At 41.9% G+C, this 24,141-nt stretch overlaps 1 long non-coding RNA gene across 1 annotated transcript; it reads right to left on the minus strand.

The window, feature by feature from the left end:
• Positions 1 to 5,614: 5,614 nt before the first annotated feature.
• On the minus strand, positions 5,615 to 20,185 carry LOC148910137 (uncharacterized). The gene is made up of 5 exons (XR_016120126.1): positions 19,784 to 20,185; positions 10,703 to 10,833; positions 8,502 to 8,603; positions 6,455 to 6,523; positions 5,615 to 5,906 (listed from the first exon to the last, which is right to left on the minus strand). It is a non-coding gene; the product is annotated as an uncharacterized LOC148910137 (long non-coding RNA).
• Positions 20,186 to 24,141: the final 3,956 nt, after the last annotated feature.

The raw sequence follows: 24,141 nt of genomic DNA on the forward strand, positions 1-24,141 counted from the left end.
GGCCTTACTAGTACCACGATAAATAGCGGCAGTACATATGATGTGAAATGGAAAGTCGCATCCTCTTATGAAGTCTATTGCGACTTGGTCCATAGTTACAACAATGGAGAAAAGTCTTCTCTTATGTCCAAGTTTCTGCCCCAAGGTAATCCATTTGACCCAGTAGAATACACTCCCATTTCTTTGAGCTATGACTTATCTAATTTGGTAGAAAGCATAAACATCACCATTAAAGTGGACGGAAAGACGGTGGATTTTAACGGACGTAAGATCAATCTTGTTTTGGAATTCATATAATGGGCCGCGTAGAGGACAAACTTAAAAGGATTTACTATGGGCCGGAAGGCTATCGGAGAGGAGCGTCAGCTATCAAGAAACTCGCGACCGCGGCCAGGGTATCAGACGAAACGGCTAAGAACTGGTTGAAAAAACAAACCCTCTGGCAGGTTTATCTTCCCGTGCCTAAGTACATTCCCAGGCCCAGCTTCACCGTAAATACCCCCAATGAAGTTCATCAGGCGGATTTGCTTTTCTTGCCGCACGATAAGGTGAGAAAAAAGATCTATAGATACGCTTTGACCGTAGTTGATATCGCAAGCAGATACAAGGACGCCGAACCCATAACCAGCAAGGATTCTGGGGAAGTCGCAGAAGCCCTAGGTAGGATTTATAAGCGCGTCTTGAAATGGCCTAAGCTGCTGCAAGTGGATGCGGGGACAGAGTTTATGGGCGTGGTTACTAAGACCCTGAAAGACCACAGCACTAAGATTAGGAGAGCCGAAGCTGAGTACCACAGGGGTCAGAGCATCGTCGAAAGATTTAATAAAACCCTGGCCGAGCGTCTCTTTGGGTACCAGTATTGGAAAGAGCTGGAAGATCCCTCCAAACGCAACAGGGAATGGACTCAGAGGCTCCCCCAGGTCGTCGCGGCTTTGAACAACGAGGCGGCCAGGGCTACGGGGATGAAACCCAGGGATGCCATAAAAAAGAAACACGTGGAACACAAGTCCTTCATCAGAAGTTCGAGGGCGGTCTTCCCCCATGAAAAGAAATTAGGTAATGTCACGGTTCGATATCTCTATGAGCCGGGTGAATTAGAAGGAGGATCCAAAAGAGCTACGGATCCTAATTGGTCTTTGGAAACTTACCAGATCCGAAGTGCGATAACTAAGAAGGGTCAGCCCATCTTGTATTATCTTCATGATGGTCCCACGCGTGGGTTCGTCAAAGAAGAACTGCTTATCGTGTGATGTCCGAATGCTATCGTATGCACTCCGTCATCACACATCCATCGCTTACCGTCAAATGCAGACAGTGACACCTTCTCCTGCGTGACGTTATGTATCTGATGACCATAGCTGCGCAGGCTGTTCATCTTATGCCGCTGTTCCTTGCGTGTTCGTAATACGTTGAGGTAGGACTCGTGCGTAATGTCCTTCTTAACCACGTACTTTTTTTACGCCTTTAGCTTTCTTTTCTACGCCGTCTAACTTTAGCACGCTGTACATCTTTGGTTTCAGACCCACGTATTCCACGATGGGTTTTCCTAACATTTCGTCTTTCATCTTCCCAATTACCTTCTTATTCTTCGCAGAGTAAAGGAAGTGCTCCTTCGGGTAACCGCTGGTGTCGTACTCGTCTATGTCGGGGAGGCAGTCTTTGTAAACGTCTTCCGTTTGCACTTCTAGAATTAGGGAGTCGGTGTCTGTGTACAGGAGGCGACAGCGGTCTCCGTACTTTGGCTTAAGCTTATCGTAGTAGAACTCGTACATAAGCAGCTTCGATAGATCCAGCACCGTAAAGCCTGTGTAAACGGGCTTGTTTAGTAAGAGGTTTGCCTTTTTCATGTGAATCACGTAGAAGTTCAGCATTTCTACGTATCTAACGAAGCCTGGCTGTGACACGTATGCTTCTGCTTCCTCTTTGGTGCTGACTATTTTTACGCTTACGCGCTTGCGGATGTTCTCCATTGTCTTTCCGAACACGCTGTTGTTCATCAGTTTGAAGAGATTTTTCTCGAAGTCATTTTTCGCTGCGGTACGCTTTTGCGTGTTAAAGTCAATGTAGGGGCGCATCCAGGGTTCCTGCGTGAATTTTAGGACTCTGTGGATCTTCTCTACGCGCATTCCGTGTCGCACGTAGAACTGCAGGTTGCGGTAATGTACCACATACTTCTTCTTATCCATCAGGTTCATAGTTAGTTTCCTGTACGGTTTGTAACCAGGGCACATTTGCTTTTGCAGCGGACTTAGCTGCTTAAATGGTATCTCTATCGCTTCTGGTGCTAAGGGGAACTCATTGTGTTCGTCGTGCAGGCGCTCTGGGTACTCCAGATCCACTTCTAAAACGTAACCCTTGTCTTCCTCCTTTCCTACCTGCATGTAGAAGTCTATCGGCTTCACTGGATCCCATTCGAAGTCTCTCACAGGTAGGTACTGTGACATTGCCCAACCATAAAGGTTATTCGCATCCAGGTAGTAAATGTATGTGGTTGGTTTCTCTGGGTCGTGCTCTACTAAGGGGTTGTTTGCGCGGGCGTAACGTCGGCTGGGTCCGCATACGCCGCCACGAATACCGTCTTCCATAAACCGATACATGTCGTACTCCGTTAGGAGATCCAACTGCGCATTTGTCTTCTTTAACAAAGCACTCCAGCTGAGCCCAGGAGCCGTGTAGAAATTAGCGGGATCCAATCCGTAATATTCCATAGCCATCTTTCTGAAGCTTTGGAAAACATCTGCGAGCAGCACTACGTCAGACCTTAGGTAGATGTCGTGGTAGTCACCCATGTTCTCACAGGAGTACTTTTCCCACACGTCTAACGCATGCTGGTACTCCTCATCCTTTATACCAGACTCGTTTAGGGTGCTGTAGAAGCGATCTTTGGGTGGTAGGGGTTCTTTGAATCGATCCCAGGAGTCCATGTATTCGTATGGGTAGACTCCTTTCCTTTCCGCGCCGTATTGACTGGAAATGGGAAAGTTGGTGTTATACTTTACGAGGTTTGCTAAGGAGTCCGCCATAAACTGCTGCGAATCTAAGAACTTTAGCTTACCCACAGTTACGGACATGTAGCGCTCTTTGTTGTTGGGTATGCATTTGACGTCGGAGCCGTCTGTTCCTTGTAGTAGCAAATGGGAGTCGTAACCGCGGAGGTTGTGAAAGAACACCGGAATCTCCATGTCTGGATTTACTTTGAAGTTTATATTGCATTTCCAATGAGCCGCTCCTCTGTATTTACCCGTGATGTGGCAGTGATCCCTAACCTTATCCACATAGAAATCCTCAACAAATGCTTTGTGACAGTGAATGCAGTGCGTGGAGGGCTTTCCCGGCTTCTCACCTTTCTTAGCATACTTCCCGCATTTAAAATGAGCTTCTCCTAGATACTTTCCATCTTCATCCCACGCTTTCTTGGCTCGTCTTCCAAACTGAAGAAGCGTATGTTGGCAAATGTAGCATTTTTTTGCCTTGTTAAAAGCCTCCTGGTTCTCTTTGGTAAATTCCATCTTCTTTGGACATCTTAATTGTTCTCTAATCTCTCCCTCCTCTTCTCGCAATGCTTCTAGAAACTCATTAGCTGCGTTCTTACCTCGGTAAATCACAGGAGGGTTTGCTTTACCGTCTGATCTGACTACTATGTAACCAAAGGAGCAGATCTCGTGTAATCCTACCTTATTCGTGGCGCCACGTTTCTGCTCTTCCTTAGTTATCAACGCTTCGAAGTCTGCATATATCACGTAAGGCACTTGCATCTGCTTTTGATGGTCTGCGTATGAAAGCTCTTTGTTGGTGGGCATCTGGATCCGTTGCGCCACTTCTTCGACTCCGCGGCAGATCTCATCGTGTTTCTTTAGGGTATTTAAGGATGTAAATGACAGCAAGCAGCAGTCACAGAAGTACTTTTTGCCTTTGTGCTTAGTATGTCTGTAGAATAGTCTGCTAATGTGTTTAACCCATGAGTAGTGTCCGCCGTGGTAGAATAAATGTACGCGCTCTCCTTTACTTTTTGACAGAACTAACGGTACTATCGTCTGCTCTCTGACTCCGTAAACGTTAATTGCTAGATCGTTTATTTCCTCAAATATGGGGATGTCTATCAACTGCATGGGAAATTCCACACCATCCCACTCTAAATCATCTGTGGGATACTTACTTGTCCTACAGGGATCCTTCTCTGCTGGATACAGTGCAGACCTGATTGCCCACATAAAGCATCGATTGTCTTCATTCTTCACGTTTACAATAGCCTTCTTCCTTTCTACCCACGTTGGTAGCGGTACGTAACTCCCCCCTCGTATGGGTACGTACCTGGCTATACTTATCTCTATTCCTTCAACCTCCTCTACTGTCCAACCCGATCCTTCTTTCGTGTAGTTAGACAGCGACTCCATTATTGCTTCTAAGGCTTCACTGAGTGACCTATCCAGATTCGTGGATTCTAATATCACTAACGACTTTGATCGCAACATTGCTGTCGTCATTACCTCGTCTTTTAACAAACTTACTTCTACCATTATGCTCGCTTTCAGGGCTCCTAATTCTTCTATACCTTTTCGGAGAGTCCTTTTAACCTTCCTTTCTGACTGACGCCAAAACTGTCTAACGTCAATCTCACCGTTACCGGGTATTGACACCGTGCTGAAGTTGCTTTGGGATTCCATCTATATAATAGGAAATATTTTATACCTAATACCAAGCACTTTTTAGGTCGTCGTAGTCGTACTCACAGTCCTGACAATGCCAAAACAATTTAACCTTAGTCTCAAACTTCTTACCACATCCACAATCATAATTGCTCATACACTTCGTCTTCATTTTCAAATGCTTTTTCAAATCCGCTTCTTTCTTAAAAGTTCTCTTACAATCTTCGCACTCCATATATAGACTAACATATTTGCGCTGTTGCCCCCAACCACACTTGGAGTGGGTTGTTTCCGTAGGTGGATTTTTGACACGGGTCTTGCCCGTGTTGAGATTGCGCTGGAACCCCCATTCCCTATACTACTTTCTTCCACCCTCGTTATTCCCCCTCCCGATCTTTCTTTATCTCCCTCTCGGGATCTCCTCGAGTTCTCCACCTTTCCCCTCTTCGAATAAAAAAACGATCATTTTCGAATTTGTACAAGACTGAACGCGTTACCCTTTGAATATTTAATCAGGGCTAGTCTCATTTCAGAGTAAAAATATTAATAAGAATAAAACAGCGGTAAAGGAATGCATAACAACATCAATACAAACACTTTGTTATTCTATGTACCTTCACTGGAAGACGTAAATATTATACACAAATTAATTGGAAGCAAACTCTGAGCAACAGAAAACTTAAAACTAGTAAGAATCTTTCGATATATTATTGAAATCATGTCATAAGACTCTGGCTCGGAAGACTTAGCAATCCCTTTCTTCGCGCGATCGTTGTAAAAAAAAAACCATTGCAAGTCTTTTAATTCTAAAAAAGTCCTACCGAAGACTAAACGAAAACTGATTGCAAAAATGTGCTGACGAGTATGCGCAGAAACGTACGAAAAAAAAAGTCGACCTACAGATCAGAAGTGCCTAAGGCCTAGGGTAAACGTCGAACTTTCCGTGCACCCAACTCATTAAAAACAATGGATATCAGGTGATAATGAGGCGGCATTCTTTGATGTAATTAAGCTCGGTGCATGGAAAGTTCGACGTTTGCCCTAGGTCTAAGAGTACGGTGCGCGCGCTCAGTACCACACGTAATACATATCCCGACGTCATAATGCCGGCACAACCAATCCTGGTATCACTCGTATGCTGTTTCAACGAGTACAGAGAAGCGAGGAAAACAGAGTTGATAGAAAATGACGACCGCTGCGTCTAAGCATGCGCAGTCGTGTCTTTTGTCGGAGGAGGAAAACAACACGGTGAGAGAGATTCTAGGAAACAAAAGATATGTAAGTCTTACCTATTAATTTGTAGGCAATACATCTCTTTTTGTAGAAAGACAGTATACTTTTCTTTACTTTACATAGAGAATTGCAGATCGAGTCATGGCGGTAAATTATAACGAGAGTCTTTTAAGGTGCCGGCAGACATTGCACACAACAAATTTGAATCGGGGTGACATACGTTGCAACAAAATCACGCAACATCGCTTGTGACAGCCTACTAAGCTAAGTAATTTAGTCAGCAGTTATAAATTTGGTGCAAACCGATTGGCTGGAATTTTCAAAATGTTGCATGCAATGTTGCAACCATGTTCACACGATGAAATTTGTGGCGCGCAATGTTGCAAGGGTAGAGCGCCATTCAACTTCAGATTTATTGCGTGCAACAAGTTTCAGGGGAAGACAGACGCTGCAACAGTCCTGTTGCGTGCAATGTTGAACCGTGTGTTCATACCTTTAGAAGCCAAAACCAGGCTAACCCAACATGTTTTACCTATTGTAGCAAATGCTTGTAGAAATACCTAAAAATGGATTACCTTTTCATTAGTCTTTTCATTACATATCCCAGTCTATCAGTACAGCAATCGTCCAACTCCTTTTGGCGCCTGAACCAGACAGAACAACATGGGTCAAATTTGGTGTGGGTGTCAGCTGTCTTGTCAAAGATGGGACCACCAGATCTTACTACATAAGAATCGTGGATATTGAGGTACAAATGCTTTTTTATTCTGCTAACCTTCTTTCAGTAGAAAGGCAAGCAGCTAAGAATTATTATTTTAAAGATGACAAAGAAATGTTGATTATATATGCGCTTGCGAGCTAATGTTGTATAAATAAACTAAAACCCTTAAAATGCACATGAACCCTTCGACAATACTTTCAGTACTGATTCTACATGAAGTAAATAGTTGAATGGTAAAATATTTCTTGATTTGAGTGATGCGTCTCTAAGTTATGAAGGTTTATACTTCCAATATGCTAATAAGTGTGACGTGAAACAGTATTTAAAAAGCATCATTATTTTACTCATTTTACCAATCAAATATTCACTTTATGCAGAAACAGTATTGAAAGTATTGTCGAAGGGTTCATGTTCAATTCAAACTAAGGTTTTGATACAATTTCCGTGGATTCCGATGCAATTTTTAAACCGTACTCTTACATAATTCGTTTTATAGATATTCAAAAAAAAAAAATCAATTTTGTTTTCGAATGTATGTTTTCCCATAAAGTTTACAGTGCGAATTGAAAACCGTGGGCATCTAGAAATATTTTAGGAATGTTCTATTCTTCTTTGGCCAATCAGAATTGACTTTCTAACCACAAGATAACGGAAAGATAACAATAACACTTCTGATTGGCTGATATAGTAAACATTCTTGAAATATATATCTAGGTGCCCACGGGTTTTCGATTCGGAATGTAAAAAAAATCTATTTGAAGATTGCAAATGAAAGAAGCATTCGAATTCCTGCGCATAGATGAAGTCAAGTTTTTATAGCCTGCGTAGCCACTCAGCATCATTAAGGCATGGCTCTCAGATGAAAAACTGTTTGGCTATATCATAGCCAGTTTTCTACGAATCTTCCCCAAACTTGGCAAGTTAATGTCTTTTGTGAAAAGAAGGAACCTTAGAGCCTTGGTTACCATGGAAACTAAGTCACGTGACCACAAGGCCGCCATCTTGGATTTTTAAACAATTCGTTTGTAGTCGTATTGAAACTACTTCAAAAGTCCTGAAAATCCATATTCCTTTTTATATTTGCAATACCTATATGGATCTAATTGGATATCTTGGAAATTATATTAAGTTTAATTTTTAGAATATTTTCTGTATTTTCCAAAAAATTTAAAATATTCTAAAAATTAAACTTAATATAAATTCCAAGATATCCAATTAGATCCATATAGGTATTGCAAATATAAAAAGGAATATGGATTTTCAGGACTTTTGAAGTAGTTTCAATACGACTACAAACGATTTGTTTAAAAATCCAAGATGGCGGCCTTGTGGTCACGTGACCTGGTTTCCCTGGTAACAGATATGCGGTAATTGCTTGCCTTGGAGAATTACTACTACGAGCCAAATTTGGGAAAGATTCATTATAAACTGTCAAAGATATGAATAAATAACTGATTTTCCATCACTTCCTCAAAAGAGCCATGCCTTAATGGTGCTGAGCAGGCGTTCCTTGTGGGTTTTGGGGGGGGGGGGGGGGGACTTGAGGAGGAGAGAAGAGGAGAGAGGGAATTAACGCCAGTTTTCAAAGTGCCTTTACGAGTTAATTATTATTATTTTTACATCTTTTCTTTTTCCTTACAGAATAAAAGTATTATTTGGGAACAAGAGCTCTATCGACAGTTCAAGTATAGGGCTGTCACCGCCACGTTCCACACGTTTAATGCTCACGTAAGTTGGTCTACCTGTGCTATAGGTTGGTAAACCGCTGGATTAGAAATATTGGCAATTGCTTGCGCACGTATTTTACAACTTACATTTTAATATCAAATGTATTTTCCAATTGAAAAAAAAAAACACCTTATATGGATTGGGGCACAAAGAATGTTCGTAATAATACTCACGTTGTTTTACAAATCCGTCCAGGATTGCAGAGCAGGGCTGAATTTCTGTGACGAAGAAGAGGCAAGGTTGTTTCGTTCGGCCGTGAAGGAGCGAGTCCGAGACTTCAAGCGAAAAAGAGAAGGTATGATATAATTATTCATGTGACGGTGAATGGGCAAGAAATAGGTGCCTTTAAATTTTCTCATTCGGTATATGTGGTGGTTTTAGACCTTTGTTGCCCTAAAATTGGAGAGGGGAAATTGGTGCGCGCTGTGTTTCATAACATACCAATCCAATATAGGTTATGCGCAATCGCGTGCCGGCGACCATAATACGCTTAGACTGCAGCCTGTAGGTAGATAGAAGAACAAAAAAATTCCTTTGCTTTCGGGAGTTGAATGCTTGTATTCTTCTTGCCATCTAACATAGTGGCTGCCGTCACATGATGGTACAAAGTATCTAAAGTCCTCTTCACAGTTCCCGGCACCATCTAGAATTGCAACCGTGCTTGTGCATTGAAACGAGAATGGCTTACACCTTGCAATGATAGAGGCACGTGAAAAGCTGTCCGAGGTGTTATAAAGGTTTCTATTATTACAAGGTCGCCGGAGTTCTCGCTTCGATGCACAGGCATGGTTCCTTTCAAAATGGCGCAGGGTACAGTGAAGGGAGACTATTCGGATCGGGAAAACCTACATAGAACTCAGGTTGATGTAATGTATTCAGAAAATCTATTGTATTCTATTGTCGTTCTATATATTGTATTAGGTGTGAATCAATGTATTCTATTGTCGTCCTATCTATTGTATAAGGTGTGATTCTATTGTATTCTATTGTCGTTCTATCTATTGTATTAGGTGTGATTCTATTGTATTCTGTTGTCGTTCTATCTATTGTATTAGGTGTGATTATATTGTATTCTATTGTCGTTCTATCTATTGTATTAGGTGTGATTCTATTGTATTCTATTGTCGTTCTATCTATTGTATTAGGTGTGATTCTATTGTAATCTATTGTCGTTCTATCTATTGTATTAGGTGTGATTCTATTGTATTCTATTGTCGTCCTATCTATTGTATTAGGTGTGATTCTATTGTATTCTATTGTCGTCATATCTATTGTATTAGGTGTGATTCATTGTATTCTATTGTCGTCCTATCTATTGTATTAGGTGTGATTCTATTGTATTCTATTGTCGTTCTATCTATTGTATTAGGTGTGATTCTATTGTATTCTATTGTCGTTCTATCTGTTGTATTAGGTGTGATTCATTGTATTCTATTGTCGTTCTATCTATTGTATTAGGTGTGATTCTATTGTATTCTATTGTTGTTCTATTGTATTAGGTGTGATTCTATTGTATTCTATTGTCGTTCTATCTATTGTATTAGGTGTGATTCTATTGTGTTCTATTGTCGTTCTATCTATTGTATTAGGTGTGATTCTATTGTATTCTATTGTCGTCCTATCTATTGTATTAGGTGTGATTCTATTGTATTCTATTGTCGTTCTATCTATTGTATTAGGTGTGATTCTATTGTATTCTATTGTCGTCCTATCTATTGTATTAGGTGTGATTCTATTGTATTCTATTGTCGTTCTATCTATTGTATTAGGTGTGATTCTATTGTATTCTATTGTCGTTCTATCTATTGTATTAGGTGTGATTCTATTGTATTCTATTGTCGTTCTATCTATTGTATTAGGTGTGATTCTATTGTAATCTATTGCCATTCTATCTATTGTATTAGGTGTGATTCTATTGCATTCTATTGTCGTTCTATCTGTTGTATTAGGTGTGATTCTATTGTAATCTATTGACGTTCTATCTATTGTATTAGGTGTGATTCTATTGAATTATATTGTAGTTCTATCTGTTGTATTAGGTGTGATTCTATTGTATTCTATTGTCGTTCTATCTATTGTATTAGGTGTGATTCTATTGTAATCTATTGCCGTTCTATCTATTGTATTAGGTGTGATTCTATTGCATTCTATTGTCGTTCTATCTGTTGTATTAGGTGTGATTCTATTGTATTCTATTGTCGTTCTACCTGTTGTATTAGGTGTGATTCTATTGTAATCTATTGTCGTTCTATCTATTGTATTAGGTGTGATTCATTGTATTTTTATGAACACATTAAATCAACTGCTTGCTACGTAGGTTCTTACACAATAGCTATCTTTTCTTTCTAGAAAATCGTAAACGTAAGACAGTTACCCAACAACATTACGCAGCCATGATGATCCCACATCCCAGTGGTAGAGGTATGCAGATGGTCTACATCCCGAATTTCCAGGCAATGCCTGGTCAAAGTCCTGGCATGAACGTCCCTTCACAAGCTGGGATTCCTGGAGGGATGCAACAAAAGATAGTCAAGCTAGGAAGAGGTATTTTATATGGCAAAAGACCAAATAGTTCCCTTCACAGTTCTCAGTCTGCGCCATCTATCCATCCATCCAACGTATTTTAAACCTAGTACTAGATATCTTATCATTTGGTTAAACTTATCTTTAAATTTCCATGATGGTAGAGATGATGATGTTGATGATGACGCCGGTGGTGATGGCTGATGACGATAGTGATGATGCTGATGATGGTGGTGGTGATGGCTGATGACGATAGTGATGATGTTGATGATGGTGGTGGTGATGGCTGAAGATGGTGGAGATGATAATGTTGATGATGACGCCGGTGGCGATAGCTGGTGACGATAGTGATGATGCTGATGGTGGTGGTGATGGCTGATGATGATAGTGATGTTGCTGTTGATGATGGTGGTGGTGATGGCTGATGACGATAGTGATGATGTTGATGATGGTGGTGGTGATTGCTGATGATGAAAGTGATATTGCTATTGATGATGGTAGTGGTGATGGCTGATGATGATAGTGATGTTGCTGTTGATGATGGTGGTGGTGATGGCTGATGACGATAGTGATGTTGCTGTTGATGATGGCGGTGGTGATGGCTGATGACGATAGTGATGATGTTGCTGATGATGGTAGTGGTGATGGCTGATGATGATAGTGATGTTGCTGTTGATGATGGTGGTGGTGATGGCTGATGACGATAGTGATGTTGCTGTTGATGATGGTGGTGGTGATTGCTGATGATGAAAGTGATGTTGCTATTGATGATGGTAGTGGTGATGGCTGATGATGATAGTGATGTTGCCGTTGATGATGGTGGTGGTGATGGCTGATGACGATAGTGATGTTGCTGTTGATGATGGTGGTGGTGATGGCTGATGACGATAGTGATGATGTTGCTGATGATGGTAGTGGTGATGGCTGATGATGATAGTGATGTTGCTGTTGATGATGGTGGTGGTGATGGCTGATGACGATAGTGATGTTGCTGTTGATGATGGTGGTGGTGATGGCTGATGATGATAGTGATGTTGCTGTTGATGATGGTGGTGGTGATGGCTGATGACGATAGTGATGTTGCTGTTGATGATGGTGGTGGTGATGGCTGATGACGATAGTGATGATGTTGATGATGGTGGTGGTGATGGCTGATGACGATAGTGATGATGTTGATGATGATACCGGTGGTGATGGCTGATGACGATAGTAATGATGATGTTGATGATGATGCCGGTGGTGATGGCTGATGACGATAGTAATGATGATGTTGATGATGATGCCGGTGGTGATGGCTGATGACGATAGTAATGATGATGTTGATGATGATACCGGTGGTGATGGCTGATGACGATAGTAATGATGATGTTGATGATGATACCGGTGGTGATGGCTGATGACGATAGTAATGATGATGTTGATGATGATGCCGGTGGTGATGGCTGATGATGATAGTGATGTTGCTGTTGATGATGGTGGTGGTGATGGGTGATGACGATAGTAATGATAATGTTGATGATGATACCGGTGGTGATGGATGCCATAGTGATGATGATGTTGATAAAGACAATAATAGTAGTAGTGGTAGCTGACAATATAAATCATGATTATGTGGTGATTATTATATGTCATGAAGAATCGAGTATTTAAGTGAATGGTTTTATTATTTTAGGTCGGGGCTTGCCTCAACAAATGAGTCAAATGCGTCCAATGGCACCCACGAAGGGAATGGTCCCCATGCGCCCACAAATGAGTACCATGCAAGGAATGCGCCCTCGAATGAACACCATGCCAGGAATGCGCCCACAGATGAGCACCATGCAAGGAATGCGCCCTCGAATGAACACCATGCAAGGAATGCGCCCACAGATGAGCACCATGCAAGGAATGCGCCCACAGATGAGCACCATGCAAGGAATGCGCCCTCGAATGAACACCATGCAAGGAATGCGCCCACAGATGAGCACCATGCAAGGAATGTACCAAGTGCCGTCCCAAATGGGCATGCCCAGACCAGTCCGAAAACCTCACCCTGGGCCACCAATGGTCCAGAGGGCAATGGAAGGTCAAGAACCTAAATCCCCCCACCAAACAGATTCAAATACCCCAGCTTCTTTAAATAATGATAGTCCCTCAACTGTGGGAACCTATGAAACCCTTCAAGGTAAACAACTATTAACAAAAATTTAACTTGATACGATAAACTTTAAATGAAATATTCGTCAAAAACATCCATGTAAACCGAGTCCTTTTTTTGACTTTTTTTTGATGTCTTGTCTTTTTTCCAGAGGTAAACAAGAAAAAGAAAGGTGAGAAAATCAATTCTGGATACAAAAGCCTTATGCACCTATTTTTTTAAAATGTCATGACCGATAGCCGATATGTCATTCCGACGTGGAAATGGTTTCGTTGAATACAAAGAGTATATTGAATCAGTCTAAACACTAAGGTCTATGTACGTGACAAGAATAAGAATCAAAAACACAACTCATTCCAGCTATTCTTGGATCTTGGAGCAGCAGTAAGGGGGACTCGCGGTCACCATTCGGAATCGCCCGGGAATTACCCGTGTTTACGCACTAGCGTCCCCCGCGGGAATTACCCGTGTCCCGTTATATGTTGTGCGAAGATTTCCTTACTGCTGCTATGTTTGCGAAGGTTAAAATATTTGTGTCGCAAACGGAGGATAAAATATTCCTTAGATATAGATGGACACCATCAAAAGCATTAGTAACAAGACTGTGCGCCGACTGCGAACTCAGGTGCTGGACCGCTTAGACGCCGACTTTGCCTTCACAACGTTTATGGAGGGAGATACAGATGAGACGATGAGCGAGGAAAGAGCAGAAAGGATAATTGACTTAATGCCCGAAGGTAATTACCGCCTGGAGTTGACGTTTATAAAGTATTTAGACGGCGAGTGGATAATAGAAAAGGGCAGGAATCCAATACGGGCGTCTGGCAGGAAGGACCTGTTCGTTTTAAACAAGGACACGCGTCCTGGGGCGCTGGTGGGCATCGACATGTTGTTCTACGAAGTTGCTTACCCGGTCACCGTGGTTATTTACGGTGCGTATGAAATTAAGAACCCGGACGTTAAGAAGCTCAAACCAATGCGGCATCCGGGTAACTGCGTGGGTAAGTTAGTTAGAGAGTTCTTCGAGGATTCCTCTAGGGGAGGTAAGCTTACGTTGAAGAGAAGAGAAGCCATCAGGAAATGGGAGCATGCTACTCGTAGGGCAGGAGCCACCATTGAAAACATCAAGAAGTTAGAGGTTGCTTTAGAAAGGCGCATACACGTGAAAGACATCACCGACGGCTTCATTTACTCCGGGACGCACAAGTATGGGGGCCGGGGTGCGCCTATCGTAATTTACCAGCATAACGCACATGCGTGGAGGGAGTTAAGGTTCCCAAAGAAGAAGGAGACGCGCGTTTACAAGGAGTCGCCGCTTGCAGAACTAATGCACGAGAATTCTATTTGGTTAATGGATGCGGAGGGAAGTCAATTTATGACCCAAGATGGTACTTTGTATCGTCCTGAAGTGGAACAGCTGCGCATTCAAAGCGCCTGTGAGACTTTAGGAGAAGACTTCTCCGACGAAGTGCTTAGCAGTCGCAGTTTGGACTTCTTAGCCGCAAAGAAAAGAAACGGTTGGAAATCCACGCCGGAGGAGTTCAAAGACATAGCTAAAGCTTGCGTAGAACACGGCCACGGCGGTCTGTGGAACATGGAATACGATGAAGACGAATACGTGTCGCTGGATATGAAACACTGTTACCCCGCAAGCTTCAAAGGCCTGGGGGATTGTAAGGAATATTATGATAGATACGGGCATCCAGACTCGCAATTCTTTCGTGTTGCGTTGGATGGTCACTACGACGCCCCAGCAACGGGGTTTGTACGGTTGACCACCTGGAAATTAGCAGCGGGTCTGCACCCCATAATCTATGCGTGGTATGGGAAGCACCTGCAGGAGAAAGAATGGATACCGGTGCCCCTATTGAAGTTCTTTTAGTAGAGTGTACAGAATCCCATTTCCCCGGCAACCACTTTCGGCTACCTTTTTTTGTGTCCCAAAAGATGCGTATGCGTGTCCCAAAAGATGCGTATGCGTGTCCCCAAAAGATGTGCGTGTCCCAAAAGATGTGCAGCCGCGTCCCAAAAGATGTGCATGCGTGTCCCCCAAGACGTGCATGTGCTAAAAAAGTGTCTTAGAATGTTAACAATAAGGTTAAATCTTTGTATATGCTAGTAGAGTGTATGGATTGTCCGCGCCTCGACTACCTTTTTTTGTGTTCCCAAAAGAGTGTATGCGTGTTCCAAAAGATGTGCAAGGGCGCCCGCCAGACGGGCTCCCTAAGGCATTCCTGGTAGACGTATTTTTTGTACTGCGACATCCCCCCATAGTAGTAGCCAAAACCCTTCTACTCCTAGATATAGACATGGACTCCCAAGAGTATTTCGGTTACATTGCAAGAAATGGGCATACGTGCAAAGAGCAGAGTGTTGGCGCATTTGCTGCTGGACAATGCATGCGACGGGAACTTGCTGCCGGACATATCCAAATGCGACTACCTACGCAACAACGAAGGTACTACCAGTTTGCAGCCGCTGGAAGGATTGCCGCCATTCGTAGACGACATATTCGTATATGGTTTCGTTGCGGAAGAGAATTTGTATGGCAAGAAGCTGCTCTGCAGAAATGCAAAGACAATAGTTGCGCAGATATCTACGGCAGCAACAGTGGCATTTGGTGGGTTTCTGCCCACGAGTATCGTACATACCTGCAAGCAGGGAAAGATCGTAGAAAACATCGCAAAGATAGAAGAGCGCTCCAATGCCAAAGGCAAATGGTATGGAATACACAACACAGATCCTGCTGGATACTTCGTGGCCAAAGTAGACACTTCGGAGCTGCAAATAGAAGATGTCGGGGAAAACGTACGCAAATTCTCCATGGCTTTGTATGGGCAAGGATATGGCATCTACTCCGTGGACTACACACAGGATTTCTCCGGTACTTTGGACAGAGCTGCATTGGTGCGCAGACTGCGGCAAATGGGCTACAAAGAACAAGGAGAAGTTGGTTGGCGCGAAGGTACCATTTTGGACAATACGCATGCCGTCGGGAACCATGTTTGTACTTGGATGGAAGACGGAAAGAGAACCAAAATATACAACAAGATAGTGTCGAACTTCGAAGCCGGAGAAGTGCAAAACCCAGTAGGAGCAAAGTTGGCAGAGTACGTGGATTGCCCCAACGACCATTTGCGTAGAACATTCCTACGCCCAGACGTGCAAAAAAGAGGATGCACCAGAGTGGAAATATCCATCTATGGCAAAGATTTCTCCAAATCCCACACCAACGCCATCGCGGAAACACTAGAACCTTTGCAAGACATATTCGTAGTACAGCCGCCAAAGAATATGTGGTTGGCACTTGCGGAACATTTGGACAGGTGCTTGTGCATTTGCTGCGAGGAGACGAAAGAAATATTCCTAGCTTGGTACTGTAATTTGGAAACCAGACGCATAGCCGGAGTGCGAGTTCGTGGCAACGACAAATGGGAACGATGTGTACTTTGGACCATAGCAGAGTTTGGCCTGCGCAAATGCCCCATATTTCGCATAGATGTGCTTGGTATGGAACCTGTGGAAATAGCTCCGCTGCGCTGCTACACAAAAAAACTCGCCTACGGTATTGGCGGAGTCCAAATTCCCCACCCGAGTGCATACAAATGCCCCTGCCATTGCCACAATGCTGCCTCCGACGGAACACGTAGAGTGGATATGGCGTACGAAGAAGGCGCAAAGAATAGGAGTAGAAAAGAGTCTCTTCGGAATACTGGAAGTACCTACGGACCGCAGGATATCCTTTCTGTCCAAAAGAAAACGACAACAAAGATTGGAAGACATACGAGACGATTTGGAAGGCGACGAGTGGGTAGAAGTCACGCAGAGATACCACGCAGAGCTGTCGGAACAAAAGCAAAACATCCTGCGGCAAAAAGAAGAAGACAGGCGAAAGATAGAAGAAGAGTTGGAAAAGTACGAAAAGCTGTTGGATAGGATTTCCAAAAGAACAGACAATCTGCGTAGATTGTTCTTTGGAAAAGAAAGCTCGTTTGGTCCAGAGACGCCCAGAGCCAAAGTGCATAGGATGGACCAAATACCCGCAGGAGACTACAAAATACTAGGATATGCGATCCCCAGAGACTTGGATGCTGGCTGGTCGGCAAGGGGGCACCGAGTAGTATTGCGGAGGAATAGAGAAACGTCTGTGGCATGGGCCACGGAAGCCCTATTGGAGGCATTTGCAGCTGGAAAGTTCGAAGCCAACGGCAACATACGCACTGCCATACCCGAAGAAGAAATATTGCTAGAGTGGAAAAATGGCATAGCAACTGTCTTCGTACCGGAAGGACCAGGCTTGGACACATACCACGAGTTGGCCAGAAAAATAGACCACAAAATGCCGCAGAATCCAGGAAAGCTACTGAAAGTTCCAGCGCCACCGAACAAAGAATGTATGCAGGCGCTACATATGCAGCCGAACGAATACCAATGCTGGAAGTACGCCAAAACCACCTACAGAAAAAAAGAAAGGACAATACTGTTCCTTTCCGAGCTATGTTCGGAGTGCGTATTGGAGGGCTGCACTGTGGAGCATGCAACCACTCCAGTTTGGGGACATTTTCTAGAAGAGCAAACTATAGACTGGACATCTCCAGCGCCTTTGTATTGCAAAATAGGCAGAGAAAAGACTACCAAAGCAAAGAAGAAAGACCGGCTAGTGCACGTCTCTACTCCATTTCCGGAATCCTAGAATTTCTCTGCGGCTCCGCTGGATGTCTGTAGTAGACAACCTTTTCCACTGGTGGTTGCATGCGCGCCCAAAGCAATGCTCCAATGCCAAAGATGGCAAATACTATATTCCCGGCTATTTGCCAGTCTATCTTCGTGGATATTTCCTCCACTTCGTCCTCTAGGTTTTCCTCGCTGTAGTAGCCATCCTCGTCGCTACCAGGTGGTTGTATCTTGGACGACAGCTCCGCACGAAGCTTTTCTAGATCGTCCACGCGGTCTAGCAATTCTTTTTTTGTGGTTGCAAGTTCGGCCAGCAATTCCTCCTTTGCTTTTCCTAGGTCGTCCAAAACAATGGCAAAGGAATCCTGCACTTCTAGAAAATGCTTCTGCAAATCTGTCGTAGGTGGCGTTTCTGGAATTGCAGGCGTCGCATTGTTTTCCTGCTCTATCCTGCGTATTTTGGGTATTCCTATACCGTATTTCCTAGCTACCTTCTGCAGCCCCATACCATTCTTTCGGTCTTCCAAAAGGTCTGCAATCTCCTCTTCGGATAGTATCTTTGGCGTGGCCATATATATCTACAACCACATGTTTTTTGTGTCTAGACACCAATGGATCCATAGGGTATTCCATGGACAAACACTATGGATCCATATGGTAGATACCTGTTTGTCCACAGATATAGCATGTATTTGTACATAGCTACGGGTATAGCTGCATACATGCTGGGAAAACAGCGGACAATACGAATACTTTTGGAAATCTTGGAAGGTCTCTACCGAGCGCAAAAGACAATACAAGGAATTCGCCTACCGGGCTACGTAGCGACTTTGGCACAACTACCACGGCGTCGATAGGGGACACGCACATCTTTTGGAACACGCATACACTCTTTTGGGGACACGATTGCACATCTTTGGGGACAGCAATGCACATCTTTTGGGAACACAAAAAAAGGTAGTCGAGGTGCTGACAAACGATACACTCGAATAGCATATATTTACAAAGATTTAACCTTATTGTTAACATTCTAAGACACTTTTCGAATAGCACATCCTTACAAAGATTTAACCTTATTGTTAACATTCTAAGACACTTTTTTAGCACATGCACGTCTTGGGGGACACGCATGCACATCTTTTGGGACGCGGCTGCACATCTTTTGGGACACGCACATCTTTTGGGGACACGCATACGCATCTTTTGGGACACGCATACGCATCTTTTGGGACACAAAAAAAGGTAGCCGAAAGTGGTTGCCGGGGAAATGGGACTCTGTACACTCTACTAATTGGTGAACTTTTTACATTCATGCATATATAAGACAAATATCTTAACATTCGCACAACATATAACAGAACACGGGTAATTCCCGCGGGGGACGCTAGTGCATTAACACGGGTAATTCCCGGGCGATTCCGAATGGTGATCGCGAGTCCCCCTTACTGCTGCTCTTGGAATGACCTATCTCCACTAATTGCCTTTCGTCTATCGCCTATTGCCTTAAATAGGTGCATATCTTGTGGCAGCTGAATTGCTAATTCAAAAATTACACTTTGTAGTAGTCATTTTCATTCAATTTAATCTTGACGTCCTTCACGATTTATTGTTGGGTTGCAAGCATTACCAAGGAAGGCAAAAGCCTGCGGCTACAAAAAGCTGCAAAAATATTTTTACGCTTTGAATTTCTATAGGATTCTTCAGTTTCCTTAAGCGCAAGAAACCAGAGAAATCTGATCAACAGTCGACAACTTCGAATCCTGTTAGTTCACCATCAGATATATATTCCCAAGCCGATGTACCTCAGACTGGTCTTCAACTTCGACAACAAACTCCAGGTAAGTTAATGTGTTTGCGTCCAAGGACTTTCTGAATAGACCTTTTCAGCTTTTGCGTGACGTTACCCCGTAATAGACAGACCCCTTGCAGGGATGCAGCTCAGTCTGGAGGACATAACAATGGCTTCCTCATTCTCATGATTAAAATTCTTTTGTTTTGTCCTCCAAATTGAGCTGCTTTGACGTCACATGCGAGAGGTCTATTTCATTAACGGAAGAAGAGCCACTCTGTGAAATCCACCGGTTAATCCCATTATTTTTGTTAACTTTATTATATGCTCACCTTCTTAGGCAAAGCTATGCAAGACGAGGTGCATCATATTTACGAAGTTGTCCACAAACCGGAGCCATCTGAACTGGTGTATTTGGAGCCAGTGGATCCAGCTGTAGTTCAACCAACTGGTCTTTCCCCACCACCAAAACCTCCACCTCCACCACCGCCATCACAACCAACAGCTCCACCATCTCAACGATCTTCATCGATTTCAATGCAGCCATTTCCGCACTCTGTAGGGTCTTTTTCTAGACCGATACCTGCGAACGCTGCTGCTTCAACGCAAGACACATTTCTTCAATATGAACGTAGTGATGATACGGGGTCAGAGAGTGTTACGGGTTCTAGACCAACTGCAACACTCAAACAAAATTATTCACCAATTGCTGCACCGTCATTACAGGTTCCAGATTCTCCACCAGTTGCAGAACCGCCTTCTTCACCATCTCCACCTACGAATGCTGCAAACCCGCCACCGCCGCCACCCCCTCCACCGCCGCCTCCACCTCCAATGTTTCCAGAAGGGTCTCCACAAGCATTCTTGATGGACTTCCCCGAGTCTATGGATGGGTCTATGGGTGCAGGTAATATTGTCCAAATGGTCGGAACTGGCTTAAGTTCAGCGGCTGGTTCACTGATGGACAGCATCTTAGCAGGGACAAAACTGAAAAAGGTGAGGTAGTAATTTATTCGTTCACAGTAATTTTTGATATATATTCTGTGAACTAAATATGTTGGTTTTTGAAGTGACGCCAGTCAAAAATATAACCTTGTTGACTGTTTTATTAAATCGAAGACAGAAACGGATAGATAAACTGAGCAGTCAAATGGATTCTACTCTACCAAACTGTAAACATCTATCCAAATTTATCCAAACTACAGCTCATTTAAACTTGCCCATTTCTAGATTGACAGATCAGCTCTGCCTAAGCAAAGTCCTGCCCTTAGCCAAGGTGGGATGGGAGGAGCATTGGCCAGAGCAATGGATCAACGATCAAGGGCCATGCATTCGTCTGGTAAGTGTACAAAAAAATCACTAACACGTATTTGTTCCATGTTTTTTAGTGATCAAAACAACCAACGAAAAGAGCGCGCGCTCGTTGACGTCAGCTTATTTGCCTGTTCTCTTATTGATCATAAAAAATAGCCAATCAGCGCGCTAGAAATTAACGATTTGTGGTGAAAATGATCTTGGAGTTAAGTGTGAAGAAGCATATCTTCGATTTTAAGGAAGTAAAATGACATTTTTTAAAACTTGACAAGCGAGAGGGCGGTTGATTATGTATAGATGGATCTTATCATTATAATCAACCGCACTCTCTCTTGTACACGTCTACTGTACAGTATAATCAACCGCACTCTCTCTTGTACATTTCTACTGTACAGTCTAATCAACCGTAATTTTAAGAGCGAGAGTGCAGTTGATTATATATAGACGGACCTTATCATTATGATAAACCGCACTTTCCCTTGTACATGTCTACTGAAGATGACGTAGGAAACATCAAAACTTGGCTATAAAGTGTAATCTTATTCCTTAAAATACTGTTGCATTTGCTGCTTCTTATACCATATTTTCAATTCAAAATGTGTGTGCTACTGCTCGGCACACCTCAGGGACTTTTGTTTGTTTGGACTCCACTGATTATTTTTTGGCCGTTCTCCGTTCACTAGCTATCAATTTTTTCTGCTATAACTGTATTAATTTTCCAAGACAATTCGTTAGTCAAAAGGGAAATGCCCAGCATGGGATCTAGAGTCCCGTAACACAGGGGAAAAAAAAAGGATTCCCAAATTGGGAATTGTTGGGAATTTCCTTGAATTCCCAATTCGAACAACAAAGTTGGGATTTATTGCTGGGAATTTCCTTCTAATACCCAATAGAAAAACAAAATTCCCAACAAACTAACATTGGGAATCAGTGCCACATTCCCAATTTCGTTCTCTCTGGGAATTGGATGGGAATTCGTTGGAAATTCATGGAAATTCCCAACAAATTCCCAATTTGGGAATCCGGTTTTTTTCCCTGTGTAATCTTCCTTCCTGATTGATACCCAATAAACGTTGTTAACCAAATGAAAGAAAATAACTTAGAATCTTTTCCCTAGATGAAGATGATGATGAAGACGACGATGATGATGACTGGGATGACGATGATGATGAAGAATGGTCAGATTGAAGGACGATAGCTGAATATCATAATATAAACAGAACGAAATTAATAGTCTTTCAGATGAAGATAATTCAATTAAAATAAACATCAAGATACATGTCAAAATTAACTCAAAAATAAACTCTTTTTTTTAAATAAAATGTCGTAAAGCTGTGAAATTACACTTGCACATGCTCACATGCACGCAAAGTCAGGTCACAGCTAACTGTCCTCCCGAAAGTTATTAGAAAGTTATCATTTGATTAGTAAAGAAACTGGAGACATTCTTAAAACATTAAGAGGATTTTTCAATAATGAGCAATAATGACAAAAAGCGCCAAAAACTAGACCTTCGTATGAGTTTTGATCCCAATTTTCGTTTGGTTTAATACTCAAAACGTTTTTAAACAGTTAGGAACTGATGTCAGTACTATGAAAATGCCTGTTTGAAGCGGTATTTTCAATTGTACAAAGATGTTTTGTTGCATTTGTGTTAGAATGTTGCTTTGTCAAGGTTTTTTTATAGAAAATATATGGGAAATAAGCAAATGAAGGCCTAAACCTCACTTTTGAATAAAATTTTTGCTTTGGGTTAACACTTTGATTCCACTTTCATCGGTCATCTCAACTTCCAAACAAGTTAAACTTTCTGAATGACGAGATTTTAGCCTTATACAACAGCCTTTCTTCACTGCTTGAATATGAAATGAATTCTCTCTTAATGTATTTAATTCTTTATGAGGAAGCAAGCAGGCAAGCAGGCAAGCAGGCAAGCAGGCAAGCAGGCAAGCAGGCAAGCAGGGAAAAAATAATAACAATGAAAACACTATTCCACAAAAGTACTAGTTTTTGCATCAAACTTTGTCTAATTCTCCTATTTCACGTTAAAAGCCTGGTTCAGATTCAATATTCGTATCAGTGATGGGTTATAATATACTTTTGTATTTGTCCTTTCCTTTTGTCAAGTGACGAAGACGTGTGTGAACGAAGAGTTGTTAATTGAAAGTCCAATGGAAGGGGACGTAAGCGGTCAGTGTTCAATTTTCGACGCTTTTTATCGCTTGGATCACCTTCCTTTGAAAATATATTAGCTTTGTAAACAGCTCTGTTTATTTGAACAAATAATAATAATAATAACAATAATAATAATAATAATAATAACAACTTTATTTTGTATTGCGCAAATTAAATAAATACTCAAATGCGCATCACAAACAACTGATAAACTAAATCATTATAAATTCAAATACATACATAATTAGAAAAAGAAATCAACAAAAATATACATACAAATAAGAAAAATATCAATGAAAATAATTCCTTATTAAAAAAGTGTCTTAAGCTTAGATTTAAAAGATGAAATAGAATTGGAACATCTAACTTCAAGAGGAAGATTGTTCCATAATTTAGGCGCGGCGCGCGAGAAAGCACGATCACCCAAAGTTTTATTAGAATAAGATGGAGGATAACTAAGAACAATCAAAACTTGCAAATAAATAGCTAAAATATCGAAATCATCTCCATACCGTACATTCCATAATGGCTCCCGTCATAACAATATCAAGTGCCGTGTCTAAAATCGAGAGCGTTACTGCGCATGTCATTCATTGACAGTGTCCTTTTAATACGAGGCCATCAAATATGCCTAATTTTTGCCTCTTCTATAGTCAGCGGAAGGCCTAATCGGCAGAAAATCGACGTGCAATTTTGAAAAAATAAAAAGCGATTGAACTTTTTAATGTTAATTTTGAAATAGTTCACCAGGGAAATATAAATAAAAAATTCGAATTTTGTCTTAAATAATTTATTACGGTTTTATTAATATCATATAGAAAAACAAGTCTGAATGTGACAACCAGAGAGCTTTAACTGATATAAATTCATAAATTGATAAAAGAGATTAAATATTATTAATTAATAAAGTCCAGGCATTTGAAAATTAAATTAATTAGTTTTTCAAGTTAACTTCAAAAAAGAAAAAAAGAAGAAAAATCTAACGTTTTTTCTCCAGCATTTCGAAAACGTTTACATTTACGAAAAAAATAGTTGGTTTTTTTTTTTAAGTTAATAGATGTATTCTGGTGATAAATGGGTTCTGGTCTAGGAGGATATGATATACTAATACGAAGTAAAAATTAATTCCGCCGATATTTTATTAATCCAATCAGAGTAGAGCTTCATCTAGTCACGGCAAGCTACTTCTGTAAACCCGAAA

The sequence above is a fragment of the Actinia tenebrosa genome, unplaced genomic scaffold (genome assembly GCF_029948245.1).
Source record: "Actinia tenebrosa isolate PJP-AT-01 unplaced genomic scaffold, QUT_ActTen_1.0 PGA_scaffold1__47_contigs__length_23844297, whole genome shotgun sequence".
NCBI lineage: Eukaryota > Metazoa > Cnidaria > Anthozoa > Actiniaria > Actiniidae > Actinia > Actinia tenebrosa.